The sequence below is a fragment of the Sycon ciliatum genome, chromosome 2 (assembly GCF_964019385.1).
Source record: "Sycon ciliatum chromosome 2, ocSycCili1.1, whole genome shotgun sequence".
NCBI classification, from domain to species: Eukaryota; Metazoa; Porifera; class Calcarea; order Leucosolenida; family Sycettidae; genus Sycon; species Sycon ciliatum.
This window is the reverse complement of record NC_088644.1, coordinates 15,183,811-15,197,244: the sequence shown is the minus strand read 5'-3', so window position 1 is coordinate 15,197,244 and position 13,434 is coordinate 15,183,811. Positions and strand designations below refer to the sequence as shown.

Sequence of the window (13,434 nt, the reverse complement as noted above, 5' to 3'; positions counted from 1 at the left end):
GATGCCCCCTCTCGTTTATTGAGGCTGGTTGTCTGTGTGTATCGTTCCTCACCAGCCTCGTACTTCGGAGACGCTAGTTGCCATACCAACTACGTTCTGCCGGACTGCCTGGGATTGGCTCACGTGCCGCGCTCTGCACGCAACCTTGTCGTTGCTTCCTGGCCCTGGCGGCCCAGGCGCTCACACCTAGTAGTAGTACCTGGTATCTGTATCTTCGCCGGTGACGGGCTGTGGGTGGCGTGTGTTCAATCCTCGAGTACTCTAGCCCGTGTAGGTCATGTGGGCGCATGTTTGTGCCCCTGAGCACCGCCTGACTGTCCCTTAGGATGTCAGAGGCTCCCAGTACCATGCCAGATGAGGCAGAAGGACCCAGCCGTATATTTGATTTAGCAATTGTAACCCAGGACGGGCTTGTAAAAATTGCAAGGGACTAGGAAGAGTCGAGCTTGTAGCTGCTCTCCGTAAAGCCGGGTTCGACAGGAACTATGGTGGAGGACCAGCCCCTGTGCAAGCCTGCTCGCGGAGGCGTCACTAGACGACATCGCAGCTCTCAAGATCGCAGTTGCCGACCTCCAGAACGCCGTGAGGGACCTCACAGCAAGTCTCCAGCTGGTAAGACACCATTATGAATCATGTGCCCCACCATTGCCCAGTTCCCACATGGGTAAGGTACAGGGGAAAGCAACCATTAGTCCCAGTGCTACTACCGCAAGCAGTACGTGCACGCATGCACTCCCTGGCCAGTCGGTGCACAACTCGTACTCAGAGGTTGCACAGCAGACACATTTCTGCAACACACCGGAACCCACAATGGGTAAATGTCATGTCTCTAAGTCTAAGGACTCCTACTCAATGTTACATACTATGCGCCAGGCAAGAGATGCTGAGCGGGGTCGGGCTGGTGGAGTTCGGAGACCTGGGCTTGCGGGGGCTACCAGGATCAAGCGGGCTGTTTTCTGCATGCAGGGCATCAGGTTACAGTCAACAGTTCAGGATGTGGTTAAATACTGCGAGGACAACGAAGTCACTGTCACCAACTGCACCCTTTTCCAATCCCAGAAGGTTTTCGGCACTTGCTGTGCAAGACCTTCAGTCGATGCTAACTGTGCAAGCATAGCCACTGCCACGCACTTTTGGCCTAGCAAAATCACCATCCGGGAATGATTCTTCAAGCCATCAACAGCTGAAAAGAGCCAAGGCGATCAGTTACCAGACCAGTGACGGTCCTAAACCAGGAATAAAGAATTTTAAAAAAAGTAACAAACTACAAAGCCATACGCATAGGCATAGAATATCAAGAACATCGGAAAACACATCTAGCCTGGTTGGGTGGGTGGGCAACTTCAACTACCACGTGGAAAACAAATACATCGTGTGCACTATTTCGCTATGCTAAGCTGTGAAAATGTAAAACATTCAATTCTCCCCCTGCAATATCTTCTGAGTCCGTGAGCGTGCATTTGCATGTCATGCTAGTCATGTAAAGACCCAGTTTACATTTGTTATGACACTGGTATACTCCCTGATGAAGCCCCAAGGGTGAACATTAGGAGATAGTAACTTGTAAAATTGCAACGTAAGACCGTGGGAGTGGTATTGATTTTGAGAAGATAACTGGAAATAAAACAAAAAATGTATGTATTTCCAAAATAGAATCACTTGTAATAGTTTATTCACCTTCGCACACAGGAAGCTGTGTCCAGAGCCCCGTTCTGCCCATATCTTCAATACATGTTATGACAGCATTACTTTCAGCTCCCAGCATGTATCCATCTTGACACCGGAAAGTACGTGTTGAACCTAGTGTACGGCCAGTGTTGTCAGTGTCAACCAGCATTCCATTCAGCACACTTTCAGGCTCTGGGCAATATGTAGTGATCTCTATGGAAATATAATGAGACAAAACTGAGCATCATGTCCCAACACTCACCAACAACCTGCAAAGTAGAAGTTCGATGCTAAAATGGAAGACATAAAGCGCAGTTCACCACAGCAGGGGCGTCACCCGTGATGGGCATGGGGGCACGTGCACCCCCCTAAAAAGATCGACCTTGGTTTTTTGCGAACTCTTGGTTATGAAAAGTGTAGTGCTGGTAGAATCTACTAATAAACTGCATGCACTAAAACTAGTTGTACTGCGCTGCCGCGATCGCGTGACGCGGCGTGAGTGCAAGTACATGACCAGTAGGCAGTACGACTCGTACACTCAGTAGTTACACTGAAATGGCACCAAATGCCTGAAATGGCACCAAATGCCTGAAAATGCTTGCAATTGCCTTTAATTTTTGAAAATGTTTCCCGGGGGGAGGATAATGAAGAATTCTTGTCCCCGATCGTAGCGTCTTCTTGGCTTGTTGCAGAATCAAAAAGTCTTTATCGTAGTTACACTGAAATGGCACCAAATGCCCGGAAATGCTTGCAATTGGCTTCAATTTTTGAAACTTTTCCCGGGTGAGGGCCATGGCCGCCCCACCTCCAAAGTCGGTGCAACGGGCCTGCTGTCAGTGAACTTTTCCGTGTTTTCCTGTGCAAAATTTCTGTGCACCCCCTGTGAAGGGGTCCGGTGACGCCCCTGCACAGCAAACTAACACATTCGTCCATGCCCATCCGTCCTCTTCCTCAGTACTGCTCTTCAGATGGTTTGCAAGGTCCATGAATTGTTCTTCTTTGATGAATTGTTACAATACATAAAACTCTCCTCCTGCATGCGCTCTAAAGCCGGCCATTGCTACCCTCGGTAGCCATTACTCACATCAATAATCTCAAACAACAAAGGGGTCACGGGTAACAATAGTAGCAATGGTCGCAGTGGTCAGCTTTAGAGCGCATGGAGCATATTGGAGGAGGAGAGTTTCATGTATTTTAAAAGGGAAACGCCGAATTGTACCGTTCACAGTTTTATGAATTGTACATAGACGAAATAGTTACTTTGTTTTCAACCTAGAAATGTGGCCACTCCATTCTTTTTAAACCTCGGATGTTGAGCAAAGAGTATCAAATCTATTAAGAAAGAAGAAAGGATCAATACGTTACAAGACTTAGTTATGACTGTCTATCTGACTGTAAAACAGAGAGATTCCTGGCTGTCCAAGAGAGTGCTCAATACCGAGAGGCAGAGCTAGTTCAAACAATAAAAAGAGGAGGAAAAATGTGTTTTTACTCCGAGTTTCACGCACTAAGCGATCATCAGTCGGAAAACAGTAATGAGTAACTCTGGATCAGTCTGCATCTGCAATTAATCATCTACATGCTACTACATTTATTATACATTATGTTGACCTGCACTTTCCCAAAAAAGGAGTATTTTATAAACAGTTTTTATTGGCCTTAATAGTGGTATTTTAAAAACAGCATTTATTTGCTCAAAAGCCAATAAAATACTGTTTATAAAATACCACTAATTCAGAAAGTGGTGGACATCACGCAACTGCATTGTAAAAAAGGGGGTTTCAATTGGCAAACCGTTTGTCAACTGACAACCGCTCTATTTAGTTGCTATTCACTCTTGGCACATACGCTGAATGAAAAATTCTTTTATTCCCGTAGCTCTGCAAAAGACGTTACTTCAGTAACGTCTAGCCAGGGTCCACACAGCTTTAATTCCGTGTTGGTGCCGTCGGCATGCCTGGCGCTATCCCGTACCTGCCCCTACCGTACCATCAAAGACAGCTGGCCACAATATTCAATTAGCCCCTGCACCCGTGAACATGCAAGCACCTCCAAGTGCACCCGCACGCCCAGCTTGGGCACTCGTGCACCTACGCAGACAGACACAAGCGCACACATGCACGCACACGCCACTGGTGTACCCATGCTCTGACACGCAGACACCCGCACAACGTACCGCTCACTATGGCGTGCACAAATATACAATAGACACCTTGGGTTGGGGGTTGCCATGATTTCTTTTGGACAATTCAAATATTCAAGAATATGCTCTTGCAAGTTTTGCGTAGCTAAAGTATGTTAACGCGGTGACTTAATGTTTTCACTGTATGCTGATGTCTATCACGCGCGTGTTCACGCCAGCCCACGGATGCGCCGTTGTGCGCATGCGCAAACTCTCTCAGCAGCTCGCTTGGCATATGTACACCTTTCAGCAGCCTTCGTGCCTGGCTCTCTTTGTTAGTTGCATTGGCTTGCATGACTCTTGCTCCGTGTTTTCTTGTACCAACTACTGCTGTGTCTGTGTGTGGGTCGTGTATGCTTCCGAATACGGAGCATGCGTTAATTGATAATTGATTGAGTAAAGATGCATGCCTGAAACTAGCATCTGCCCTCCAAGGGCGCACAAATGGCCACCGCGGCCCGCAACTGCCACATGGCTACTGATCACCAGCAGCACGGAACCATCAAGAGCACAGATGTGATTTTCATTGAGGCACAAGTACTGGCTGTGGAAACACAGATGGCAAGAAGAAAAATCAGGGAGTCCATCGAGATTCGAGAGCGTCGTCCGGAGATCAATATCTCCTTCGGATGGCCATTGAAGGCGCTAGCACCCTCACAGTGAAACTGCTAAATCGTGCTGTGTCTGTATAGGGTTGTACACGCACAAATTGTGGTATACACCTTCGTACACACATTTCCTGCACTTTATCTGCTGAGCTGCTGCATACCCACTCTTTCAGCGCACTTCTCCTTGTCTGTTGTACATGCAAATTCATACACTCAATTGCATATGGCTATTGTGTGTTTCGTTTGTTTTGTACATGGACATACATTCACTCTTGCTTGCTTTCGTTATAAAAGGCCAGGTTCGCCCCTTGTATGTGTGGTGTTGTGTGTGTGTTCTGACGATGGGTGACTGGCCCGAAAAGTCAATATTTTTTCGACATCACTAACGAGAGAGCTTGGAAGCTCAGGGCCCTACGCTATGCTTTTTTGCCTAGCTCATCATGCATGTTATTATAAACTTTCTCTTTGCATTCGAGGGTAATACGACACCATCTACCACCTTGATGACCTACGCAAAAAAAGCATAGGGAAATTTTCATTTCTTCTATTTTTTATAGACATAACCTAGGATTCGAACCCGCACTATCGCCCTGCATGCATTTTCCGATACACTTCGGATACATACTCATTCTTCCAAGTTGCTTCACGTTATGATCTTGCATTTCAAAGCCCTATTTGAATATTGTGGACAGCTGTCTTTGATGGTACGGTACGGGACAGGTGCGGGATAGCGCCAGGCATGCCGATGCCACAAACAAACAAACACGGAACGAGAAAGCCTGGAAGCTCAGAGCCCTAAACTATGCTTTTTTGACTTGATGACCTAGGCAAAAAAAGCATAGTAAATTTTTCATTTCTCCTATTTTTTTAGACATAACTTGGGATTCGAACCCGCACTATTGCCCTGCATGCATCCCCCAATACACTTCGCATACATACTAATTCTTCCAAGTTGCTTCACGTTATGATCTTGCATTTGAAAGCCCTATTTGAATATTGTGGCCAGCTGTTTGTGGCCAGCCGTCTTTGATGGTACAGAACGGTACGGGACAGGTACGGTCGAGGGTAATACGACACCGTCTACCACCTTGATGACCTAGGCAAAAAAGCATAGGGATGTTATGGCATAACCTGGGATTCGAACCCGCACAATCGCCCTACATGCATTACCCGATACACTTCGCATTCATACTCATTCTTCCAAGTTGCTTCACGTTATGATCTTGCATTTGAAAGCCCTATTTGAATATTGTGGCCAGCTGTTTGTGGCCAGCTGTCTTTGATGGTACGGTACGGGACAGATACAGGATAGCGCCAGACAAAGGTCCGCCCGCCCGCCACAAACACCAAACGAGAGAGCTTGGAAGCTCAGGGCCCTGCGCTATGCTTTTTTGCCTTGATGACCTAGACAAAAAAAAGCATAGGGATGTTTTCTTTAAAAAAATCCTTTTTTTTAACCTGGGATTCGAACCCGCACTATCGCGCGCCCTGCATGCAGCCCCCGATACACTTCGCATACATACTAATTCTTCCAAGTTGTTTCACATTGTGATCTTGCATTTGAAAGCCCTATTTGAATATGCATTGTGGCCAGCCATCTTTGATGGCACGGTACGGTAGGGAATAGGTACGGGACAGGCACGATCGAGGGTAATACGACACCGTCTAGCTGCCCGCAATATTCAAATAGGGCTTTCAAACGCAAGATTAACGTGAAGCAACTTGGAAGAATGGGTATGAATGCGAAGTGTATGGGGGAATGCATGTAGGGCGATAGTGCGGGTTCGAATCCCAGGATATGCCTGAAAAAAAAAGGAGAATTGAAAAATTTATAACATCCTATGCTTTTTTGCCGTCAGATACGGATAGCGCCAGGCGTGACACAAACAAACAAACAAACAAACACACAAACAAACAAATACCAAACGAGAGAGCTTGGAAGCTCAGGGCCCTGCGCTATGCTTTGTTGCCTAGCTCATCGTGCATGTTGTTAGAACTGATGGAAACGTTTTTTTCCTTTGATTAGCTACTTCATTGTATTGCAAAAACGTTTCAATGAGTTACTGAAGTAACGTCTTCTGCATAGCTATGGGACCGGCGCTGACTCTGCCGATCACGGGCGTTCTGGAGTCGACGGGATGTCTGTCCTGCCGTTTCCTGGGACCGGCGCTGACTCTGCCGACCACGGGCGTTCGTCTTCTTCTTATTATTATACTGACGGCAACTAACATCCATTCTAATTGCATTTTCTCGTCTCCCTACTTCGTATTTCTTTCCAGAAAATCTCCCCATACAGCAGGGAGTCGTTTACATAATATGACTCCCTGCCATACATCTACATGACTGTATACGCGTTATAATTATTATGCTATCGGCCTACATGCGATTCCCGGGCTGTTCGACAGGCGGCCCAGCCAGCCTGCTAGTGGGATCTCGGCCTCGCACACAAATCCACACAAAATGGTACTGCACTGAATGCATTCCCCGATACACTTCGCATATATACTCATTCTCTTGATGGTACCCAGAGGTCTAGCCAGGATTTTATGCCAGCCGGCCAACGTTCTAGTTAAAATGCATCGTTCTGGGGGCTGCGCCCCCAGACCCCGCCGTCAGTCACGTATCCACACAGACACACACACACCACTACAAATCTTTCATTGCAGCTTGCATCTCCTTTCGCTTCGTCCAATTATGGGCATTTATCAGGCAGTTGTGAAAATGTGATTATAGGTAAATTAACAAAATATGAAAAAGGAAGCAAACAGCTACATGAGCATGGATCATGTGTTCACCAACGTCATGTCTGCATGCAGTGTACATTGGTCATCTGACAAGACCCAGCCTAGCCACAGCCTGTACACCACCAGAAGCAGCGAACCATGACCCAACCTGTTACATTTTACTGACGTACTCAAGTGCATACTCAAGTGCATTTGAGCTTGATCTTGAGTGAAGAGCTAGCACTGAGCCTGAGTAGCCAGTGCTACGTACTGTACTGTAGTACATACCTACTCGAGCCTAGGATATGGGTTGTACTCCACCATCTCCACTCAAGTGCTAGTGCAGTGCACTACAGTCTACATGGGGGTGACCTGGTGACTGCAGCCGGCCAAAATTACCCTTGGAGCTGTCTCAGCCGGCGGGTCGCCCTCCCAGCCGGCAAAATGCCGGCTGAGCCGGCTTTGGCTAGATCACTGGTACCGTACACTTGATGGTACCGGACAGGTACGGGATAGCGCCAGGCATGCCGATGGCACAAACAAACAAAAATATTGTGGCCAGCTGTCTTTGTTGGTACGGTACGGTACGGGACAGATACAGGATAGCGCCAGGCGTGACACAAACAAACAAACAAACAAACAAACAAACAAACACCAAATTAAAGCTGTGTGGACCCTGGCTAGCGCCAGACGTTACTGAAGTAACGTCTTCTGCATAGCTACGGGAATTAAAGCTGTGTGGACCCTGGCTAGCGCCAGACGTTACTGAAGTAACGTCTTCTGCATAGCTACGGGAATTAAAGCTGTGTGGACCCTGGGTAGCGCCAGATGTTACTGAAGTAACGTCTTTTGCATAGCTATGGGAATAAAATAATTTTTCATCCAGCGCACGCGCCAATTCGACATCACTAACGAGAGAGCTTGGAAGCTCAGGGCCCTACGCTATGCTTTTTTGCCTTGATGACCTAGACAAAACAAAGCATAGGGATGTTATAAATTCTTAAAAAATAAAGACATAACCTAGGATTCGAACCCGCACTATCGCGCGTCCTGCATGCATCCCCCGATACACTTCGCATACATACTAATTCTTCCAAGTTGCTTCACGTTATGATCTTGCATTTGAAAGCCCTATTTGAATATGCATTGTGGCCAGCCGTCTTTGATGGTACCGTACGGTACGGGATAGGTACGAGACAGGTACGATCAAGGGTAATACGACACCGTCTACCGCCTTGATGACGGCAAAAAAAAAAGCATAGGTATGTTATAAATTTTTCAATTCTCCTATTTTTTTTTCAGGCGTATCCTGGGATTCGAACCCGCACTATCACCCTACATGCATTCCCCCATACACTTCGCATTCATACCCATTCTTCCAAGTTGCTTCACGTTATGATCTTGCGTTTGAAAGCCCTATTTGAATATTGCGGCCAGCTGTATGTGGCCAGCTGTGTTTGATGGTACGGTACGGTACGGGACAGATATGGGATAGCGCCAGGCGTGACACAAACACACAAATACCAAATTAAAGCTGTGTGGACCCTGGCTAGCGCCAGACGTTACTGAAGTAACGTCTTCTGCATAGCTACGGGAATAAAATATTTTTTCATCCAGCGCACGCGCCAAGAGTCAATAGCAACAAAATAGAGCGGTTGTCAGTTGACAAACCCCCTTTTATTTAAAATGCCACTAAGGCCAATACATACTTTTTATAAAATACTCCTTTTTAGGAAAACGTGCTGTGTTGCATGGAAAAGCGCACTGGTATTTATTGAGTCAAGCAAATTTATTTGAATTTCATACTGTTGATGGTGTGGCCACTAATGAGTGTGGGTACTTATCAAAGGTCAATATATGGGGGTAATATCGTTAAACTTATAGCAATAATGTTATAGAGGTTAGCCAATGGTGTTGCCAACCGCCCGTTTTTGTCCGTATTTTTTACGGAAAAACGAAGGTTTGTCCGCAGTACGGATTTCAATCGAATTATCTCGCAAACGATCATGTATTATCGATTACCGTACTGGCGTTATATATGGTCGCAGTGAGGCCATGAAGCGTTACATTGGCACATGTTTACCGCACGCAGGGCGTTACATGCAAAGTCGCACAGGAGCCGTTACACAGGTTTCTATATTGCCGCATTCCTTTTTTTGCTATTGCAGGACTTCCTGCTGCGTCCAGTTTTGAACTTTTCACCACGCGGTACACGTGCTTTCACAGTTTTCAGCCTTTTTTGCAATGAAAAGATCGCCTCACCCCGCCGGACGCGCGTTACGAACGCAACGAAAATTTTTCGCACTAGCCTGGTCGCGCGTTACGCCGCACCCCCCTGCGTTACGCGTTACGCGGCAACATATATTGCCAGTACGGTACTAAAACCTTCGTAACTCCATCGTTTCTTATGCAAATTCAACAATCGAAGCGTCTACGTGGTAGCGAAAACATCCATCTGTCCAATGCAATAATCACCGAAGAGTGACGATGTCGGACTCCAGAGATATCGCGCGCCGTATTTTCATCTCTGTAAATACTAGTACTGGTTATATCTAAATATTTGATCGATCTCTTCGCCATTTGGGGGGAAATTACACTAATAATCTGTCAAAATGTTGACCCGGAAAAAAACGAGTACGCAAAACTCTGAAAAAATCTACAAAATGGCACTGGGCAGTACGCATGGGGGTAGAGGGCACTTGGTAACACTGAGCCATTGTATACAAAAGTCAATGGAGTGATTCGGTTTGACAGAAAAATATCGTTATACAGGTGATATTGTTATCTCTTAGCCTGTCAAACCCTATATATAGGGTTTTCAGCCGCGCGTTCTATCTTGAGCTCTCTTGAGAGCCCACTTGGCTGCTATGGCAACTAGACGCCTGGGCCTACATACGTAGAATGTACGTACGGTTCTCTTGCTGAAGACCGTGATCATTTTGTTGCTGTTTTCTTCGAGTACGGTTAGTTTTAGTGCAGCGCTGTCGTAACATTTTCTAGACCCTATATCTAGGGTTTGATTTTTCACGATGGAGGAAGAGCAACTTGAGTTAGTGGAGACGAACTCGGGCGATGAGAATGTTCCTGGCGACCTGGTGTCGACTCAGGATGATGATGTCGATGTTCCAGCAGCGTCGGATGCTCCTGAAGAAGAAGGCGAAGCATCAACAGCGGCTGTCGCAGCTGCCGCTCCCGCCATTGCCGTTTCTGCATCAGCTGATCCACACGTGGGTCGGAAGCAGCAAATGCGGCGACACTCGCGCACGTCGTAGGAGCGCTCCTGCTAACATCAATGGCAATGCAGTGAAAATATCAAAAAAAAACCAAGTGAAACTGTGTGTATTGTGTGCCCAGTTGTGAGGACTGATCAAACCCTTTCTTTAGGGGTCCTAACCCTATATATAGGGTCTTTATGTGTAGCGTTATGTCAAACCCTATATATAGGGTTTCCTGGTGACAGGCTAAGAGATAGGGGTTATCGTTATAAGAGTAGGTCGACTATAATCACTTGCAAAATTATGACGTTACTGGCCCAGAAGTCACCCATTGTCAAAACAGTCTATTTAAATGGAGGAAAGGTATAATTTACCACACCTACCAGTACATTCCTTCTGAACAGTCCACTCAATGCCATCATTTGATTCGAACTTGATTTTCTGACCCCAATCAGTCTGGGCACTGCCTTTCCTGAAACCATATCCAGGGTTGCATTTATATTGGGAAGTGATAACACACTTGTTCGACGTTGCATCAAATTTGAATGTGTTTGTCTGCATTGCCTGATGAAAGGCATTGCTTGGTGTAGTGTTGGGTGTGTTTTGCAAGTCTCCACTTGTACAATTCTGTTCAAAGGTCACGTTTTCACTCCCACTGCAGCACTGACGATCCGCTGCGAATTGTACAAAGAAAGAGTGAAGAGGAACAGGATAGAGGGATTAAAACTTCACATTGTTTAGCACAACCTTAGCACTCTGAGTAGTAATAATCGTCATTATTTATGTGCAATAGAACACAGTCATTCTAGTGGTGGTAAAGTCCAACGCGATGAATGAGCCACGTTCTCTGAAGAGCATAGTTTCCTATAGTGGCAGGGACATGCAGCCTGGAGCTGTTATAATTATTTACGAGGGCAGATTTCACTTGCCAAAACTGTGGATCCAGAACACTGCCTCTTCATGGCCTACAGCACAACAATCAGGCAAAATATCACTTCTCCCAGTAACTGACCCACAAGCTACTAGTATGTGTTGAGATGACCTATTTCTGGCTACTACATAGCACTGCCGTACGTCCTCCGCCTTGTAACAATCTGTCACCGTCAAAGCATACACAGCCATTGTAGTATGCGATCACAAAGCAATTTGTCTACAGCCCTGAACAGAGAAATCCAACCTAATGATTACGATAGCGCTGAGTGTGACGCAGCAATATCACCCCCCCCCCCCCCCCACACACACACACACACACCACACACACACACACACACACACACACACACACACACACACACACACACACACATACACACTGAACACACACACATACACACACAACACTCTGAACACACACACACACACACACACACACACACACACACACACACACACACAACACTCTGAACACAGCACTACATTATTCATGAGGTTGGATTTCTCTGGCCAAAACTGTAGTTTTTCTAGCTCAGGATGTATCGCTACAATAGGAAAAAGGACGAGATGTCTAATGAAAACGGTCTACCAATTAGCTGTGCTGTTTCAGTAGATAGTCCTGGCTATAAAACTATCTCGGCTTCACACTGCAACAACACAACCACTATTAGACGTCTGAGCAAGGCTGCACTCGTACTCCTCCCCCCCCCCCCCGCGGAAAAAGATATGGAGGTACGCGACATGTATTTCTATAAACCCTGAGGTATTTTCGTCAGAGTGCACTGGTGTTACTGCTTTGCCCTAAGCTAACCCTCCATTTCGTGGTTATGCTATTAGAAGAATACTTTCGACAGCTTGAAATATTAATAGCCTCGGACCCCCTACACCTACAGAGGCCAGGCCTGATGATATTGGTCATAGTTATCAACACATACATCTATGACTCTGCATGTAAAATTTCACTCCATATTGAATAATGTGAGAGGAGTTTGTTGTCACAAACGAACAGTTCACTCAGCTTACTCACCTGCCAGTGCCAGGAACGCAATTAGGACCATTGCTGCGCGCCACGCCATAGTGGCTCACTCTTTCTGGAGTCACCCTAGTCCTCGGGCACTGCAGAATTCGCTGGACAACGAACACCACCTTCAACATACAAGAGAAAGGTGTTGGAAAGGTTATGACAACAGCGTTTGCAGTGGGAAACAGGATAGGCATCGGCTGAGAAAAAAACTCGTCCACTAACCGGATTCATTTTTCTTGGTAAAGTTGGCGCGTGTTCTGCGGCCGAGACAACTGGCTTGCTTCTTCGACACATCAAACAAGACATTGGACAGATGTAGTCTTCTTGCGCCGTTCATTCACCCATGAACTAGTTCACTCAGCCGTAACCAGCAGATTGTAACGACTGCAAATCCGTGACCGATATTTCGTTGAGCAGCGCGCTGCACTGCTGCCGTCACAAAGAACACCTTTCCATCTCTGCCTTCTATAACTAGTATAAGCTGAGCAGGTGGCTTCTGGACTTCCACACCATGAATACACGAGCTGTTCCCATCTGTGGATCCGAAAAAGGCTATTTTCACTCAGAAGCCAGGGGCGTACGCCGCTCGCCTCCAGGAGTGGTTCCCATGCCAACTGATGCACCAACATTCCACACAATTGAAGTGCTGTTTTTCGTATCCCACGGAGTTTCTGCATATTCTCCTCAGACTGGGTGAAATTAACATCCACAAGCTGCTGGACGATGATGTCATTGCTACGCATTTATGATTTTAAAGGACAGAATTTTTCCCCGTTTTATGGATGTTTTGTTCAACATGACGATTGCATGCGGTCTTGAAAGCTGCCTAAGTTTCGAATCATCTGGAGCAAACATCACACAGGGCAAGCAGAAGCCACCATTGCATGCCTGTCAAAAGGCTACCCAGGGTAACTCCTCTAACAAGGGTAGTTGAAAGTGGCGCTGTTTGCCATCCGTCTGGACACGCACAGGAAACGAAATCCTTCGCCTTCGGTGGCGCACAATGATTGTCGATGACGGAAATCTTTTCCGTGTCAAGCAAATTTCGGGGGACTGGATTCCGCTGTGGACGTCGACTTTC

General features: G+C 46.5%; 1 protein-coding gene and 1 long non-coding RNA gene across 3 annotated transcripts in view; both read right to left on the bottom strand.

The window, feature by feature from the left end:
- LOC135810400 (CUB and sushi domain-containing protein 1-like) overlaps window positions 1-13,434 on the bottom strand; it is a 187,479-nt gene that overhangs the window by 99,144 nt on the left and 74,901 nt on the right. The gene's annotated exons all lie outside the window — the stretch shown is intronic.
- On the bottom strand, window positions 1,608-12,855 carry LOC135810746 (uncharacterized). Of its 2 annotated transcripts, XR_010552363.1 has the most exons (4): window positions 12,576-12,855; window positions 12,357-12,475; window positions 10,780-11,070; window positions 1,608-1,881 (listed from the first exon to the last, which is right to left on the bottom strand). It is a non-coding gene; the product is annotated as an uncharacterized LOC135810746 (long non-coding RNA). The 2 variants fall into 2 exon arrangements; XR_010552362.1 differs by lacking the exon at window positions 12,576-12,855 and having other exon boundaries at window positions 12,357-12,557.